General features: G+C 47.1%; 1 protein-coding gene across 5 annotated transcripts in view; it reads right to left on the reverse strand.

Moving 5' to 3' along the window:
• The window catches only part of LOC119970687 (solute carrier family 22 member 5-like), a 193,479-nt gene that overhangs the window by 4,145 nt on the left and 170,089 nt on the right, over positions 1–19,245 (reverse strand). The window contains exons 11-12 of one of the 5 annotated variants that reach the window (XR_005461659.1): positions 7,865–8,030; positions 4,602–5,186 (exon numbers count right to left, since the gene is read on the reverse strand). The exons of 2 other annotated variants lie outside the window; for them this stretch is intronic. The gene's annotated coding sequence lies outside the window, so the exon portion shown is untranslated. Of the gene's footprint in view, positions 1–4,601; positions 5,187–7,801; positions 8,031–19,245 lie in introns of those variants that run through there. 2 more of the 5 variants (XR_005461660.1, XM_038805706.1) reach the window with 2 other exon arrangements.

The raw sequence follows: 19,245 nt of genomic DNA on the forward strand, positions 1-19,245 counted from the left end.
TGATTTTAAAGGCAAGATATTCTTTGTTGTCATTGATTAATATCCAAGGTGGATTGAAGTGAACAGATTGCACAACATCACAACAGAAGCAGTCACTCAATCACTGAAGAGAACGTACTGAACACACAGCTTTGTTGGGGGCCACTTTGCAACCGCATTTGCCATGAATGCAAACGACGATGCGGGCGCAAAATCCCACGAATCAGGAAAGGACCAGCCTCCCCGGACAGGCGCCGGAATGTGGCGACTAGGGGCTTTTCACAGTAACTTCATTGAAGCCTACTCGTGACAATAAGCGATTTTCATTTTCAGGAGAATCTCACCAGCGAGATCCTGTTTACCAATATTCCCTCCCCTTCGCAAATGACATAACAGCATTTCCATACATTATAATAAATTACCATCGAATGAAAAGGCTTCTCAGCCACATGATTCTGCCTCACAACAGCTATATAAGAACAGGAATCAGTTGGTGGGGACCTGCTGGGTTGCCAAGGTAAGTGCAGACCCTGCAGTAGGGGAGGGGGAAGAGGAAAATACCCAGGCCATGCCATTCTGTGCCTCGGGCAGTGCCAGGGTTGGGTCCTCTGGGGAGCCCTGTGGGTGGCGGGTGGTTCACCTTATGCATGTTGGGGGCGAGGGTGGCCAATGTCTGTGAGGGCGGGGCAAGTGCCCTGATGCTTCTGTGGTTGTGAGGGGGGGGGGTTGGAGCCCACAATACCTCTGTGGTTATGGAGGGTGGCCTGATACCTCCGTGTAGGGGTGGGCCTCATCCCGATGCTTGTGGGGAGGAGGGGGGGGGGGGGGTTCCTCCGCGTCATGGAGGAGGATGGGGCGTAGTTTACTTGTGATAATAATGATTATTATTATTCCAGGTGGATTAGGGTGCTCTTTAAAGATGGCGCCCCAATCTCTGTAGTGCTTGATTTGCTGTCTTGCCTCGCCAGAGTGACAGCGTAAACTATGTCCCCAGAGTTTCTGTGCGCTTGGTGCCAGAAAACCTGGTCCGAAAAGGGCTATGCACCTGGAGGGATATACGCTGGCTTTTGGTCAGGACCTGACACTCTGCCACATTTTGGTAAAATTCTGCCCTTTGTGTCAGACTATTATCCGCAATATGCCAGTGAATTATCCCGAAATGTTGCCAAGGATTATGGATTAATTCAGATAGCCAGCTTGCCTCGATAGCCTCAGACAAATGGAGAAGCTGAGAGTGATGCGCGATCCATCAAAGATTTGAAAAAGAATGAAGATTTTAATTTAGCCCTTCTGAGGTACAGAATCTCGCCGCTCCAAACTGGTTTCCCACCACCGCAGCTACTGAATGAAGGAGCTTGAAGATACAACTTCCAGCTCCGCAACAGAAACTAAAATCTAACATTAACTCAAACCACCATTGGAGGGTAAAATGGCATGAAGTAGAACAGAAAAACATGCAGGCTTGTAACTTTAACTTCAAGCACACAGCATGTGAACTACCAGTGCTGAAGGCTGAGGAGAGAGTGTGGGTATGACGCCAGCAGAACAAAGGTACAGAAAGAGCTCAGCAACTGAGGTCAAACAGGACTGAAACGGATCTGGGATTTATCAGGAGAAACTGTCATGCCTTCATATCCTTGGAAAGAAAACCAACAGAAACATGGGCTTACTAAGCATACCCTGGTGAAGATAAAGACAACAAAATCAAGACAAAGCTGTCCAGCTGCCCAGGAGAAGGACACTTGCACAAGGGAAAGTCTGGAATGCCCTCAACCTCAGAAAGAGATCAGAACAAGATCAGGGGATTGGCACCTCAGAGAGTCTGAGACTTTATGGGGGAGATGTAGGATAATATATTTAATTGAGATAAGGACATGGGGGGTGTTGGGGGGAGATTTAGAGTAAAGGATCAGAAGTACATGAATCTAATGTCATGGTGTGGAACACCAGGTGATGAAGTAGCAAAGATCTGGAAGAAGGAAAAGTTCCAACCTCGTCCATAAGTCTGAAAATGTATACAGCAGGTGTGAACAGAGAGTTCCGGCTTTAAGAAACTATGATGTCAAGCAGTTTACTTGGCAAAAGCTACAACTGTCAAACCAGGCACATGAGGAAACTGGGGAGGGATTCTCTGAGAATCGGCGGGGGGCGGCGTGAATCCCGCCCCTGCTAGCTGCCGAATTCTCCGGCACCGGAGATTCAGTGGGGGAGGGAATCGCGCCGCGCCGGTCGGTGGGCCCTCACCCCGGCGATTCTCCGGCCCGCGATGGGCCGAAGTCCTGCTGCTGTCATGCCGTTCCCGCCAGCGTAAATTAAACCACCTCCCTTACCGGCAAGACCAGGCGGCGCGGGCGGGCTCCGGTAGGGGGGGCGCAGGGCGATCTGACCTCGGGGGGTGCCCCCACGGTGGCCTGGCCCAAAATCGGGGCCCACCAATCCGCGGGCGGACCTACGCCGTGGGGCACTCTTTCCCCTCCGCGTCGGCCGTGTCAACCTCCACGATGGCCGACGCGGAGGTGATCCCCCCTGCGCATGCACGGGGCTGACGTCAGCAGTCCCTTCGGCCCCAGCTGCCGTGGCGCCAAAGGCATTCCATGCCAGCCAGCGGGGCGCAAACCACTCCGGCGTGGGCCTAGCCACGAAAGGTGACGGCTTGGCCCCTAAATGTGCGGAGGATTCCGCACCTTTGGGGCGGCCCGACGCCCGAGTGGTTCACGCCACTCCATCACTCCGGGACCCCCTGCCCCGCCGGATAGGGCAGAATCCCACCCCAGAGATGGGAGGACAGAGAAGACTACATACCAGTTAGCATCCTTCCAGTGCATAAGGAGGCATTCAACCCATCGAGTCTGCACCGATCTTCCGAAAGAGCACCCTACCCCGCCCTATCTCCTTGGCGCACAACCCCACCTTACCTGCACATCTTTGGACACTATGGGGCAATTTAGCATGGCCAATCCACCTAACCTGCACATCTTTGGACTGTGGGAGGAAACGGAGCACCTGGAGGAAACCCACGCACACATGGGGAGAACGTGCAAAACTCCACACAATCACCCTGTTACTACCTGCAGCTATCAGAGTGTCAGTGTCTTTGAAAATTGTGCTTACCATTTCTCTGTGCAGTACAATAGCAGGGTGATTAGTTCCAACTGTATTGTGGACCACCCAATGCCTGCCACCTGAAGATGATTGATGCCCTGCATTTCTATGCCATGGGCTCCTTCCAGGCAGCTGTAGGGAATCTGTGTGGTACCTTGCAGGGCACAGCACTCCACTTGCACAGGTAGTCTCTGATCTACTATCCAGTAGAGCATCAGTTTCATGACAGCTGAGGTTAGTCAGATCAATAAAGCTTTGGGACCCCAGTGGGTTTCCCCAGGATCAAGAGGGTCATAGACTTCACACATGTTGCCATTAAGGAACACTTCAGCCACCTAGGTAAATTCATGAACTGCAAGGGTTCCATTCCTTAATTGTTCAATCAGTTTGTGACCACCAACAAAGAACATTGCAGGCTTGTGCGTGATACCCTGAGAGTATTCATGACTCAAGCATCTTCAGACACACCCAAGTTCCAAGACGTTTTACCCGGCCACCATAATTGGACAGATAAATTCTGGGGCATCTGCTGAGGAGATGGTTTTGACCCATGAGGAGCTCACGGACACAGGCAGAGGAAATGCTGTAACGGGACCCACACAATCATCAGGGTCACAACTGAGTGGACCATCGCTAAGGTCAAAATGATATCCCAAGCTGGTGGACCACTGCAGCAGGTGCCGGCAGGGGTCTCCTCAATGTGTGCTGTGCTCCCCACAACATTTCGACAAGCCACAGAGGGGGGAGAAAGTAGCAGAGGATGAGCTTGGAGGGCGGCATAGCTCCGTTAGTAACGATTCTGAGCAGGGCTCTGAGCAAGAGCAAGAGGATCTATGCCAGGCAGCCAGTGAGCCTGCGGGGAAGCAGGGATGTGGTTCCTGTGAGACTCAAGAGGTTGTCATATTGCAGCACCTCACATAACAATGTAGAGTCCATGGAACATTATCTGAACTGCCTTGTTCCCTGAGAGATGAACCCCTTTGAGCATTTCAGGCCATCATAGGGCAGGGGCTCCATTAGAATTATCACAGCCAATGACACTTCCGAGAACATTGAGGACGCTCACATCATGGGATTTTAGTTCTTTAATACAAATGTTAAACTTCCAAAACCTCACAAAAACAGAAAATCCATTCCACGTTATGCTGATATGATCAAAAAGGCAACACTGTTTCTTAACACATCAGATTGACAGCATCACCTATGCTGACCAATATTTTTTAAAAATATATTCTTAAATCGTTTCTATCTGCTGCATTGTGATGCACCCCGGTTGCTCCCAACAGAACTGGATGCAGATGCCTGACCTTGATGCCCCTTTGCCTGTAATGTCCTTGACAGGCATCCTCTGGGCGCTCCAGGCCATGAGGGACCCAGCATTGTAAGGGTCCAAACAGGAGTATTGTCTGCTGCTGTGGCACGCTGAGGTTCTGGTATCACTGCAGAGGGATGAAGGTAACACAGTCAACATGAGGACCACACTGCCCCCACCCCCTCCCCCCCAGCCCCTCCCCGCTTACCTGAGAAGAGTGAGGTCCTGGCATTGAGTCAAAGCACTTAATTCCCCTCTGGCGTGTTGGTGGTTGCTTGAGCTCAATGACCAGGCAGTGGTCAGTATACAGGTCAGTATACATCAACAGCAGACATTGACTGGTTTGCTGAACGTGGATCTCTATTAGAGTCACCGTTCTCTCAATGGAGGAGGCCACACATGCACACATGAGGGAGATCACAACGCTCAAGCTTGGATTGACGCCATCATTAGCCCTTCCATGGCACGCATTCCCCTGTACACATGCCAGTGCTTCGCATATCTCCTGCTGCACATCCAGAGGCTGGTCATCAGCTTGGGACTCGGCATCGGCCAGTACTCCCACAATCCACCGTCGAGTGTTAGGTTCCTGATCAGTCACAGCTCCCAACATTTGATTGTGTGGTTCTCAACCCTTGTGTCTCACATTCGTCCAACATGCCTGATCCCACCAAGGTACAAGTATCTGAGCTGGTGCTAGGTGCAGATGAAGGATGGAGTGTGCACCTTTTGAAGTCCCCTCATTTTCCTCAGAGGTCAGTCAGGGCTGGCGCTGGTGATGACGATGATTGACCTGTTAGAGAAAACAGGAATGTTGTCAATGAATCTCAGCTCATATGAACTGCCAACAGAAGTTTCAGCATCTCCACTGTAACCCTCCATCATTCAACCCATTACACTGACTAATGACCTCCCAGCCTTTGACTGCTTCTCACTCTTAACTCCCAATCTAATTGCGAAAGCTTCATTCCAAAATCCCATCATCTGCAGTACACTCAATCATTCTCTCACTATTGCAACACCCCTAGGTTGATTTCCAATCTCTGCACAATCAACAGATTTGCACTCCTAGTTACAGCTGCAATATGCCCATTGGTGTAAAAAATGCTGAGCCCGTCACACCCACAACAACTTCCAGTTCCCTTCATAAGCCATCTACTCCCAGGAAGGAAAAGGAAATAAATGATGATTGTGCTCAAATGTATCATCATGGCCTTCCAATGGATGGCACAACCTGAACTGCCTTACTACTGCAGCTGACATGACTCCCCACTCAGGTACCTTCCTTCCCGAACACCGCTCTCCGTTACCAGAATCCATCAGGCTGGTTGTAGAGGTTCTTAGATTATGCAATTTGACGAACGGACATTGATTGATACATTTCCCATTCACTGTGCTCTTCACCAATTTAACCTCCCAAATGTGTGCACCAGCAATGTGGATAATGTTAATCACTCACCCTCACCTGAAGTAATTTAGCCTCTTACAGCATTGCAGCCAAGTTCTCCAGACAGCCCTGTGGTTGCTGAGCATCTCTGCTACCCCCATACAGGCTTGTTTAGTCTATCAAGGAGGTCTCCTTTATCCATCCCGTAGTATGAGGACATCATACCCATCAGCGACAGCCTGGAGGAGAGGGTGCAGGAATTCATCATTCAACCATGGTTCCATTCAGCTTCTTGTTTCCTTCATTCATATTGACTGCCTCTGCAGTGAGATTGGCCACAAACGAACCAGTTGGGGGTTGTCCTGGAGGAGTGGTACTTTTTCCCATCACTGTTAAGTGTTGACTAACGTAACCGCCAAAGACCAGTGACTCTGCCAGCTGATATTGTTTCTTCCTGTTTCAGTCACCTACTCAACTTATTGACTTCAGTTCAAAATGTAATGGTGACCAGACGATTACACCTCTCTGCCCAGGGGACTCATCTTTTCAATGCCACCGCTCCTTTAAATCTAAGGTTGGATTCTTCTTCCAGGCCATGACCTCATTGCCCCATAATAACTCGTCCCGGAATTTGCTGAGATTGGTGTTTCTCCTTTTCTAACTGACTGGCAGGCCTGCCGATGGCCTTCAATTGGCTGGCCAATGCTTAGTACGAACCTAGAATTTAGGGACAGGAGTTGGCCCTTCCAGTCTGCTCTGCTGTTCAATAAGGTTCTGATTGATCTGGTGGTGGCCTTAACTCCTCTTTCCTATCTGCCACCCATCATCTTTGACCTTTGGCTCTCTTGTCGATCAAAATGGGGGGGGGGGGGGGGTGTCACGTGATGAGAGCAGGAGAATGGGTGCGTTTTTGTGAGCTCTGCTCGTCTCTTCATCCTTCATTTCATCCTGCTGCGCATTCCACACTTGCTTTTCCTTGGGTTACGTGGCTTGCGCTGTGTCCCCGGGAGTTCCTGATTGGTCTTTCTGTGTGGAAGAGCCAAGATTAAATACTAAAATCTTTGGTTGTTTGTGGCGGTCGCAGTTGGTTGGGGTGGAGCCCAGCTTGCAGAGGATCAGTTGCTGCTGAACGGGCCCTCGTCTCGGTGGTGCCGCTTGCATCTGGATGATGGCTGCCATCGAAGATGTTGTCGTGGCTGAGAATTCCAGCGCTGCGGTGCACTTCGATTTTTCATGATCCCCTTATTTAAATATTAAAAGCCTCTGATAAAAAATGTGAGAGTAATCCACATGCCCGCTAACCTTCAATGGAAATGTGTTTTCAGTGCTTCGCAACTGAGACCGACTTGTTTATCCTGTCGCTCCCTGAGCTGAACTTATGACCCCCATATCTGCTCCATCACCGGGACTACCTATACCTCTGCTACATTGTCTGCCTTCATCCCTGCTTCAATTCATCTGCTGCTGAAAGCATTGTTCATGCCAATGATAGTTATTTTACCAACTCTAGCAGTAGGGTCCGGTACATAGAGGTTTAATGTGGGACTGAGTACAGTACAGCCAGTACAGTGGGACTGAGTACAGTACAGCTCTGTACTGTACAGTACAGTACAGAGCATGGCCTAGGGCTAGAATCAGTATAGAGATGGACACACATGTGTAAAAGCCTAGGATGGAGTCAGCTCTATACCGGTACACTTTATTGTATTTATGTATATAGTTATGAATTGTTAATATACTCAAGGCTACGGAGCCTACTTCATGGTGTCTGAAGCAGGATTCTTAACCAACTTTTCCAATGCCCTGTTTCGCTACACACTCCTTTCATGAATCTAATTGACAGTTGACAAATCTGCTAAAAATAACACAGAGAAATTTCCACACGTGTGCTGCTCTCTACGTTGGCCAAAGAGAATTGTGAGGATGTATCACAGAAACTGGCGCTGCATATTTCTGCACATATTCTCTAATCTTTGATCTAATCCTTTGTGGAAATGTTCCAGTACTTGGTGCATCTCCTGTTCACCAGTTTAAATTTGTCACTCTGAAGACCTGCCTACTCGTTTCCGAAACCATGTACTTACATTTGTGTGATTCCAGTGATCAAATTACCCTTCCCCAATTGGTGCTGAGAGTGAAAATTGCAAAGGACAAGGGCATGTGCAGTTTCAGTTATGGACTGTGCAGATGTTGATGGCGATGGGAGATGCAGCTGTTACAGATACTCCTGAAGACTTATGATTCAGAAGGCTGTGCGAAATGAAAAAAAGGAAATTAAGAGTGCATCATGTTATCTTTGGAATCTTTACATCTGCTCCATTGTAGTTGTATGTCACTGTACAATAAATAATAGCTTGGATAGAGTGAAATCATTTAATTTATAGCGGGCTCACTACATTTGAGAAAAAATGTACATTGCATTGCATGCCACACAGCGCCAGGGAACCGGTGTTCGATTCCAGCCTTGGGTTATTGTCTGTGTGGAGTTTACACTTTCTCCCTGAGTCTGCGTGGATTTCTTTCGGGTGCTCCGGTTTCCTCCCACAGTCCAAAGATAGGTGGATTGGCCATGCTAATTATTGCCCCTTCGCATCCAAAAGTTGGACGAGGTTCCGGTTTTACGGGGCTGGGGCAGGGGACTGGGCCTAGGTTAGGGTGCTCTTTCGCTGTAGGCTCGATGGGCTGAATGGCCTCCATCTGCTCTGCAGGGATTGTATGGATTATTGTAGAATATTGTTTAATGTACAAAACATATTCATTGCTCTGTAGCAGATATTAATATAACATTCCTGGAACAAAATGACCAACCTTTGCAGCTTTCTTTGGAGGCTATCGGAACTTCCCCTTCTGCCATTGTAAGCATTTAGGTTCTTCAACATTTCAATCAAACCTATTTGCTTTTCACTTTTCACATGGCTGTTCATTTAATACAATGGACTGTTTTTGAGTTCCTGCCAAATTCTTTAGTTCCTTGGTAGCTGTGATGCAATGCCTCTTTTCTAGACTTGTGGTTCAGTGACTCTTTAGGCAAACCAGATTTATATCTTCTGCTGTCGCCCCCCCCCCCCCCCCCCCCCCCCCCCACTTGAGTTACCGCATTACCTTGAACACTTTCCACCCTATTTACTAATCATGTTTCTAGTCGGCAAAAAGGGGGTGTTTTGTCCATAGTTTATGTGTCAACCATGGTTCCAATTGTCAGCGTGTTTGGCACTGAATCATAAGGTTCCAGGTTCAAGACCCTCTCCAGTGCAGGAGTCCAAAAAAAAACAAGGCTAGCACTCCAGTGCAAGAGTCCAAAGAAAAAAGGCTGGCACTCCAGTGCAGCGCTGAGGGAGTGCAGCACTGTAGGAGGTGCCATCTTTCAAGTGAGATGTTAAACCTTAAGACCCCATTGATGTGACCATCAATTCACTCGAGACACGATAGGAAGTAAACTGTGGCTTTAATAGACTTACAACTGAGCCTGCCTGCGACTAGAAGAACTGAGGGCAGACTCACAAGGCTGCAGCACTTTCTACTTCCGGTAGTGGGCGGAGCCATGGGTGGAGCCGAGGGTGGAGCCCTGTACAAGCTCCTCATCTCCCCCTGTGGGCAGAGCCGTGCAACGGCTCACAGACAGAGCCCACAAGGACACAATGCTATACAGTGTGAACACAATACTATACAGTGTGAATTACATGACGTACCACACCCATCAACCTGCTCAGGTGGATGTTAAACAAGCATTTTATTTTGAAGAAACGCTGGGGAGTTATCCCTGATGTCTTATCCCTTATTTATCCATTATTCAACACCACAAAAGAACAGATTATCTGCACAATATTGCATTGCTGTTTGTGGGAGTTTAGTATGGCTATCATGTAACAGTATTGCAACACTTCAAAATACTTCATTGGATGTAAAACATTTTAAAGATATCCAGTGGTCGTGAATGAACTATATACATGAGAGACTTTCTTTATATATTCTTTCTTTGTGCTACATTTATTTGTTTAGAATAGACATTTTGAGAAAGAAAGTATCCTCTAAATGGTTTTTGCCACTACACGCTGGGAGGAATGGTATTCTTTTCTTTAACTCTGCATGAAGTATATGAATGCAGTAAATTTCAAACAGCGAGACATCAAATGAAATAAGTAACCTAGTCCTAGAAATAATGGATGCACTTTACCAGGTTATTCAGCAACAGCATAATCTAACCCCGTACCACAATAGCAGTGTTGTGATATACCACAATTAGCCATCAACTCTCTTTTATATCTATGTCACAAAGCTTGCCGCGGAAGGCATCATATTATTCAAAATGAACACAAGAACATAGGACTTAGGACCAGAATTAGGCCATTCAGCCCGTCAAGCCTTCTCTGCTATTCAATCAGATCACAACCTTTTTTTAAAATTGAAAAGTGAGAAAATATAAAAATAAAGTAAATATAGATTTTCTTAAATACATATGCTGGTTATAGGATTAAGACATTTTGGTTTACCCTATGAATTGTCGCAGCAGTTAAATATGATTCTTGACACATGTTGCCTTCTACCTGAAAGTGCCGGATTACTGGGTTTAAGTATGAGCCCAGTAATATCGTACAGCAGACATGACGCCAATGGAACTGTGGCCTTCATAGCTACCGTTCTGAAAAAGCAGTAGGAAGACCTCCACCTCCATCTGGCTCTGCCTCTGCTTCATTATAAAGAATGTACTCTTTATTTTGGACCCTCCTGCAAAGCTGCAAAGAACCTCGGGCATACTGCTTGTTGTCTGTTCCTCCCAAATCTTCCGACCTGAGAAGGCAGACGCAAACAGTGAGGTCATGTGCTGCCTGTCAACGTGCAAGTGCATTCTGCCAAATGGTGCCTTCCCTAAAGTGTGGCAGCAGTTGTGGTAACATCACTGCCTCATTTGCATTTTAATGTAATGCCTATTCTACTTCCCCATGGGAACTCAGAGGGTCTCTGCCCCTTGCCTTTCTGCTTTGCAAGCTTTTGCTGTCTTAACTTTTGCTGAATGTCACTGAAAAATGTTACATTACCACAACATGATACCAGGCTGAAATAAAAAATCTAAATCTTCCTTAGTTACTTTTCACATGGCTGTTCACTTAATACAATGGACTGTTTTTGAGTTCCTGCCAAATTCTTTAGTTCCTTGGTAGCTGTGATGCAATGCCTCTTTTCTAGACTTGTGGTTCAGTGACTCTTTAGGCAAACCAGATTTTTATCATTCTTCTGCCTATTGCCCTCCCTCCACTTGAGTTACCGCATTACCTTGAACACTTTCCACCCCATTTACTAATCATGTGTCTAGTCGACAAAAAGGGAGTGTTTTGTCCATAGTTTATGTGTCAACCATGGTTCCAATTGTCAGCGTGTTTGGCACTGAATCATAAGGTTCCAGTCCCACTCCACTGCAGGAGTCCAAAAGAAAAACAAGGCTAACGCTCCAGTGCAAGAGTCCAAAGAAAAAGGGCCGGCACTCCAGTGCAGCGCTGAGGGAGTGCAGCACTGTAGGAGGTGCCATCTTTCAAGTGAGATGTTAAACCTTAAGACCCCATCAACTTGAAGAATGCTAACAACAATATATCTTTGGCCTCTTCTTCAGAACAGAATGTGGCGTGAGCCTGCAATATTTACTTAGAGCCAACTTTGGCCAAGAGCAGCTTTCATGGAGCAGATTTTAACATTTAGTAGAGTTGGATATGGACATTGTTAGACTGACCACCAACAATGAATCCTTTCTATTGTAGCGTGCCCCTTTAGGTAATCAGACGGTCATGTGACCATTCGGCCAAGTGGGCCAGAGTGCGCAAATCTCGGGGATGAATGTGGGTTTTCCTAGCCAGTCTAGAAATTGGTGTTGAAGTATCATTACCATTCTCTGTAAATAGTTATATTATTCATAAAAAGTGAGGATGGGTGAGGATGTGGCGTAGTGGTATTGTCACTGAACTAGAAATCCAGGATAATGCTCTGGGGTCCCGGGTTCGAATCCCACCATGGCAAATGGTGGAATTTGAATTTAATAAAAATCAGGAATTAAGAGTCTAATGATGGCCAATGAAACGATTGTCAAAAAAAAACTCTTGTTCACTAATGTCCTTCAGGGAAGGAAATCTGCTGTACTTACCTGGTCTGACCTACATGTGACTCCAGACCCACACAATCTTAACTTTCCCCCTCTGAAATGGCCCAGGAAGCCACTCAGTTTAAGGACCTCTAGGGATGGGCTGGTGCCCAATTCCCATGAACGAATAAAACAAAATGGCAACCAATGGCTCTCTGCCAAATAACTTAGCTGCAATCGTGCACATTTAGCCGGTCAAGGACAGTAGTGGGAACTTGTGCATGGAGTCAGAATAGGAGAGGTATTGAATGAATACTTTTCTTCAGTGTTCACCAAGGAGAGGGGCCATATTTGTGAGGGTGAGTGTGATACAGGCGGGTAGGCTGGAGGAGGTAGATGTTCTGAGGAAGGATGTATTAGCAATTTTGAAAAACCTGAGGGTCGACAAGTCCCCTTGGCCAGATGGAATATATCCAAGGATTCTTTGGGAGGCAAGGGATGAGATTGCAGAGCCTTTGCCTTTGATCTTTGAGTCCTTACTGTCCACGGGGATAGTGCCAGAGGACTGGAGAGTGGCAAATGTTGTTCCTCTCTTCAAGAAAGGGAATAGGAATGACCCTGGTAATTACAGGCCAGTTAGTCTTACTTTGGTGGTCGGTAAGTTAATGGACAAGGTCCTGAAGGATAGGATTTATGACCATTTAGAAAGATGCAGCTTAATCCGGGATAGTCAACACAGATTCGTGAAGGGTAAGTCTTGCCTCACAAATTTGGTTGACTTCTTTGAGGAGGTTATTAGGTGTGTAGATGAAGGTAGAGCAGTTGATGTCATATACATGGATTTTAGTAAGGCGTTTGACAAGGTTCCCCATGGTCGGCTTATGAAGAAAGTAAGGAGGTGTGGGATAGAGGGAAATTTGGCCAATTGGATAAGTAACTGGCTATCACATTGAAGACAGAGGGTTGTGGTAGATGGAAAATTTTCAGACTGGAGACCAGTTACCAGCGGTGTACCACAGGGATCAGTGATGGGTCCTCTGCTATTTGTGATTTTTATCAATGATGTGGAGATGCCGGCGTTGGACTGGGGTGAGCACAGTAAGAAGTCTTACAACACCAGGTTAAAGTCCAACAGGTTTGTTTCAAACACGAGCTTTCGGAGCACGGCTCCTTCTTCAGGTGACCTGAAGGTTCACCTGAAGAAGGAGCCGTGCTCCGAAAGCTCGTGTTTGAAACAAACCTGTTGGACTTTAACCTGATTTTTATCAATGACATGGAAGAGGGGGCTGAAGGATGGGTCAGTAAATTTGCTGATGACACCAAGTTTGGTGGTGTAGTGGATGAGGTGGAGGGCTGTTGTAGGCTGCAAAGAGACATTGATAGGAATGTCATGTGATAGTACCTTTAAGAAATGGATGTTTGGGCAACGTACCTTTAAGAAATGGAGCAGCTCATATTACTGAAGTGATGTCAGAGGGTGGGGGTAGCTGAGTTGAGTTCACTTCTGCTTTGAGTTTCAGTTTGCGAGAGCAGCTGAAAAGTGCCTGGCTGGTTTGTTGAGAGCTGCATGAAGAAAAAGAGCTTGGGTGTGTCTGTGTTTGCAGTGAGCTGGATCTGCGGTGATCTCTGCCATGAAAGACTATCTCTGAATCATTTGAGAGGTTTAAACTCATAATAGTAATGTCTTTAACCTGATGTGTTTCTGTTTAAAGGTGTTAAGTCTTTTGGAGGTTTGAAGGAACATTTTGAGGGATTATTTAGTGTTGTATTATTTTCGGGGTTATCTGTGAAGTAAAGGTGTTAAGGGAATTAATGTCTATTTAAAAAGATTAAGTTGAATTCATGGAATAAACATTGTTTTGTGTTTAAAAACCCACGTGTCCATAACTGTAATACCACACTGTGGTAGACCAAGCCGTGTGCTTCAAAAGCAACAATACATTAAAGGGAGAGGTTGGTTGAACTCCATGATACATTTTGGGGTTCTGAAAACACCGCTCCCATAACAGGATGCAGAGCTGGGCTGAAAAATGGCAAATGGAGTTTAACCCTGATAAGTGCGAGGTGATTCATTTTGGTAGAAAAAATTTGAATGCGGATTACAGGGTCAATGGCAGGGTTCTGAGGAATGTGGATGAACAGAGAGATCTTGGGGTTCATGTCCACAGATTTCTGAAGGTTGCCACTCAAGTGGATAGATTTGTGAAGAAGGCCTATAGTGTGTTAGCGTTTATTAACAGGGGTCTAGAGTTTAAGAGCCGCGGGGTTATGCTGCAACTATACATGACCCTGTTGAGACCATATTTGGAGTATTGTGTGCAGTTCTGGTGACCGCACTATAGGAAGGACGTGGAAGCATTGGAAAGGGTGCAAAGGAGATTTACCAGGATGCTGCCTGGTATGGAGGATAGGTCTTATGAGGAAAGGTTGAGGGAGCTAGGGCTTTTCTCTTTGGAGCGGAGGAGGATGAGAGGCGACTTAATAGAGGTTTATAAGTTGATGAGGGGGATAGGTAGAGTGGACATTCAGAGACTATTTTTTTGGGTGGATGTAGCTGTTACAAGGGGGCATAACTATAAGATTCATGGTGGACGATATAGGAGGGATATCCAAGGTAGGTTCTTTACTAAGAGAGTGGTTAGGGTGTGGAATGGACTGCCTGCTGTGATAGTGGAGTCAGACACTTTAGGAACTTTCAAGCGATTATTGGATAGGCACATGGAGCACACCAGAATGACAGGGAGTGGGATAGTATGATCTTGGTTTCGGACAATGCTCGGCACAACATCGAAGGCTGAAAGGCCTGTTCTGTGCTGTACTGTTCTATGTTCTATATTCTACAGTTACTCTGCTTGGTGGTCACCACTCCTTCCAAGTTATTACTTTTGGTGGCGAGGATCAACAGAGCGTTTTTCATTCACCGTGGAAAATGGTAGAGCAGACCATGTGTACAATTCATTGGAAGCACGTCAATTCAGCAGTCAGTGGGTTGTCATAATCCCTCTATTCAGAAAGCTTGAATCACTCGATCCTAATTCGGAGGATTGGGTAGAATACTTTGAATGCCTGCGATATTTCTTCGAAACAAACAAAACACAAGGGGAGGAGAAGCAGAGGGTAATACTGTTAACAGCCTGGGGTGCCCAAACATATAAATTGACAAGGAGTTTGACTTCTCAGGATGCCCCGACACTAAAACTTGTGAAGAACTCATAGAAATTATAAAAGGGCTTTATCACCCACAGCCCTAAGTGACAATGCAGAGATAGAAATTTAATTCAATTGCAAGCGCCGACTGGGAGGTGAGAGTAGCTTTCATGGTGACGTTGAGGCAAACGGCCAAACTTTGTGAATTTGGGTCTGTCCTGAATGTGATGTTGAGAGACCAGCTAGTGTGTGGGGTAAATAATACTGCCATACAGAAGGAACTTGGCTGAAACAGAAATAACCCTAATGAAGGCGTTAGAAATTGCCCTTGCTCTGGGACTTGCAGAAGAATGTGTCAAGGAACGTCAAAGTGTGTAAGCTGGTGAGGTCCACCAAGTTTGGAGAGGAATGGCTAATGGCAGTAATGCCAGACATAGGGTGTAGAGTTTAATGAACAAAAGATGTGCAGAACAGAGGGAGTTCAGAGGTACAGGAGATTCAGCCTACAAGCCAAGAATGGTGAAGAATGCTTTCAGTGTGGGGAGCCGACCCTCAGGAGAAGTGTAAGTTTAGGAAAGGTGCGTGTTACACGTGGGGCATAATAAGCAAATAGAATGCTAAACAGGACCTGCCTGACAGTAGAAAAAAAATATTCCAGCTCCACTGCACAGCTTAGAAAAAGGATCAGATATATACAGATTAAATAATATTAAGGGGGACAAAGTGGCTCCCCTCACGATCATATTGATGGTTAACTGTTGGCCGCTCAAAATAGGGGTTGACACGGGAGCCTCAGTCGTGGGAGAAAAAGCTTATCAACACCTACAGGGCGAGGTCCAAAAACACGGCACCAGCCCCAAAGTGTGTGTCACAGTTAAAGTCTTTTCTTTGAATGGCAAATTATGATGGAAATTTCTTCAAAATTTGTTCATGATATTGGCACCTCTACATACATTATTACAATAACATCACAGTACTGGAAGACACAGCAAAACAAAGCCTTCAGACAAGTGAAGCAATTCCTGTAGTCGCCTTCCTCTTAGTCCATTTCGACCCTTCCAAAGCAATCATTCCCTTATGGAATTGGAGCTGTCTTGCCACATAAAATGGTGGACAAGTTAGAACGAGCTAATCATGGGCATCGTGTTCCTACTTATATTTGATGCATACTCAAAATGGCGAGTCAGCGATACAACTATGTCCATGTCTTCTTTGGCAACATTGGAAAAGTTACTGGCAAACCTTTGCCAGCCATGGTTTGCCGGAGGTGTTCGTTTTGGACAATGGGACAGCATTTATCAGTGAGGTGTTCCAGCATTTCATGTCATCAAATGGCATTAAGCATTTGCATACCACATTGTACCACCCCTCCTCGAATGGATTAGTGGCGAGGGCTGGGCAAACTTTCAAAGTAGTCATCAAGTCACCAAAGTCGCCAACATCCCTGCAAACCAAATTCTTATTGCCCATAGAACGACACCCCACATGACCACCAGAGTAACCCTTGGCTGTGTTGCTGGTGGGTAGACGATTCTAACCAGGTTGCACCTGGTGTTTCCAATGTTGGTGGGGAGCATGGAGGCAAAGCTCAGTGTGCAAAAGAGACATCATGATTTGACAAAAACTCAGGCGGCATGGTGGCGCAGTGATTAGCACTGCTGCCTACGGCGCTCAGGACCCGGGTTCAATCCTGGCCCCAGGTCACCGTCAGTGTGGAGTTTGCACTTTCTCCCCTTGTCTGAGTGGGTTTCACCCCTCCCCCAACCCAAAGATGTGCGGTTTACTGGGCTGGCCACACTAAATTGGCCCTTAAGTGGGAAAAAATAATTGGGTACTTTAAATTTCAAAAAAACTATCTGACAAAAACTGAGGGAATATTTAAGGTGGACGACTTGGTATATGTAAAGAGTTTTGGTGCTGGTCCAAATTGGATTCCTGGAACGGTCGTTGCCAGAACAGTGTGGTCTGAAATAGATGTTCAAGGTAAAAGGGTGAAGAAACACCTGGGCCATTTGAGAAGGAGAGAATCACACACTGAACCTGTGGACCGACTGCTCCATGTCTGCCTGTCAGTGATATTGCTGTGGATGAAAGTAATGCTGCAGTAATCTACCCTGAGGAAGAGCCAAGTCATGTTCCAGTAGGAACTGCAGAAGTTATCTCCACTAACATTACTTTCGTAAATCGAGAGTTGGCCCCTTGAGATTCAAACTGGTGCTTGCTCTACTGCTGAAGAACCCATTAGTGAATTACGACATTCCCGAAGAATCAGGAAGTACCCGGACTGGCGTAATTACTAAGGGACTGTGTTGAGATCCATTTGTTGTACAATACTGTAAATAGTTCCATTGTTATTGAAATGTGTTAATCAGGAACTTAAAGGGGGAGGTCTGTGGCAGCATGTTCTTTAAGGGGCGGGTTCTTGGAGGGCCATGTGACCCCTTCGGCCAATCGGGCTGGAGTGTGCAAATCCTGGGGCCGAACGCGGGTTTTCCTAGCCAGCCTAGAAACTGGAGTTGAAGTCATCGTACCATTATTATCGTTCTCTGTACATAGGTAATAATAATTGCTTATTGTCACAAGTAGGCTTCAATGACATTACTGTGAAAAGCTCCTAGTCGCCATATTCCGGCGCCTGTTCGGGGAGGCCGGTACGGGAATTGAACCCGCGCTGCTGGCCTTGTTCTGCCTTCCAAGCCAGCTGTTTAGCCCAATGTGTTAAACCAGCCCCAACCAGGTATGTGGCAGCACAGTAGCACAATGGGCAGTACTGTTGCTTCACAGCTGTTAGGTCATTTGGATATTCTGAATGCTCCCTCTGTGTACCCGAGCAGGCACTGGAATGTGGCGATTAGGGGCTTTTCACAGTAACTTCATTGCAGTGAAAACTTGCGCGAGCACCAGGATAGAGTTAAGGAACGGGACTGACTGGATTATTATGCAGAGAGCCAGTATGGGCTTGATGGGTTGAATCCACTCCTTTCATGTTGTAATGACTCTGTGGGCAGGACATTTTAAGCAGGAGTGAGAAGCTGACACCTGGATGAATTGCACATGGCCACCCCATGCCTCAGGTATACTGGTGTCATGACATAAAGTTTGAATACAATTGTCCTAATTGACCAAGATGTGAGCTCACACCCAAATGGTTCTGAGAGTCTCCAGGAGTCAGGAGCTGCCTGCCTGGCACTGGAGGCAAATGCAGGCAGAAGCCATGTTGGGGACTGCATGGCGTTGCCTTGCTGACTAAATCAAGCGGCTCCTCAGAAGACCAGGAGGTGAAAAGTGATGGAGAGGGGCCATGGAGACAAGGTTAAGAGCAGCATCTCCTTGTAGTCATCACAGCAGGTTAAAGAAACAGAACTATGAACACTAGATCAGAATAATTAATGACTATAGACAGTTGACAACAGGGGGAGGTGGTGGCATAGTGATATTGTCATTGGATTAATAATTCAAAGCCCCAGAGTAATGCTCTGGGATCCCGGGTTCGCATACCATCAATGGCAGGAGGTGAAATTTGAATTCAATAAAAACCTGGAATTTTAAATCTAATGCTGACCATGAAACCATTGTTGATTGTCGTGTACTTCAGGGAAGGAAATCTGCAGTCCTTACCCGGTCTGGCCTACATGTGACTCCAGACCCACACACAGAGGTCCGTTAGACTCTTAACCCTCTGCCACTCTAGGGGCAGTACGGTGGCGCAGTGGTTAGCACTGCTGCCTTACGGCGCCGAGGCCCCAGGTTCGATCCCAGCTCTGGGTCACTGTCCATGTGGAGTTTGCACATTCTCCCGCCGTGGCTGAGATTCTCCACCACCCGGGAAGTGGCGGCAGCGGGAATCTCGCCACTCCGATCGGAGAGGCCCCTGCGGTGATTCTCCGGCCCGGATGGGCCGAATTATCGCCGCTGGGAGGCCTCTCCCACCGCATAGGTTTGAACCACCTCTGGAACGGCGGTATCAGCAGCGCGAGAGGGCCCCGGGGTCCTGGGGGGGGGGCCGGGGGGGCGATTGAACCCTGGAGGGTGCCCCCACGGTGGCCTGGCCCACGATTGGGGCCCCCCCGCTCAGACTCCGGGCCAGTGCCCTGGGTGCACTATTTTCCTCCGCGGCCGCCACGGCCTCCGCCATGGCGGAAGCAGAAGAGAACCCCACATCACGCATACACCGGCAGTGACGTCAGCGGCCAGGTGCCGCTGACGTCACTGCCGGCGCATGCGCCGACGACGAAAGCCTTTCGGCCAGCC

The sequence above is a fragment of the Scyliorhinus canicula genome, chromosome 8 (assembly GCF_902713615.1).
Source record: "Scyliorhinus canicula chromosome 8, sScyCan1.1, whole genome shotgun sequence".
Taxonomy (NCBI): Eukaryota; Metazoa; Chordata; class Chondrichthyes; order Carcharhiniformes; family Scyliorhinidae; genus Scyliorhinus; species Scyliorhinus canicula.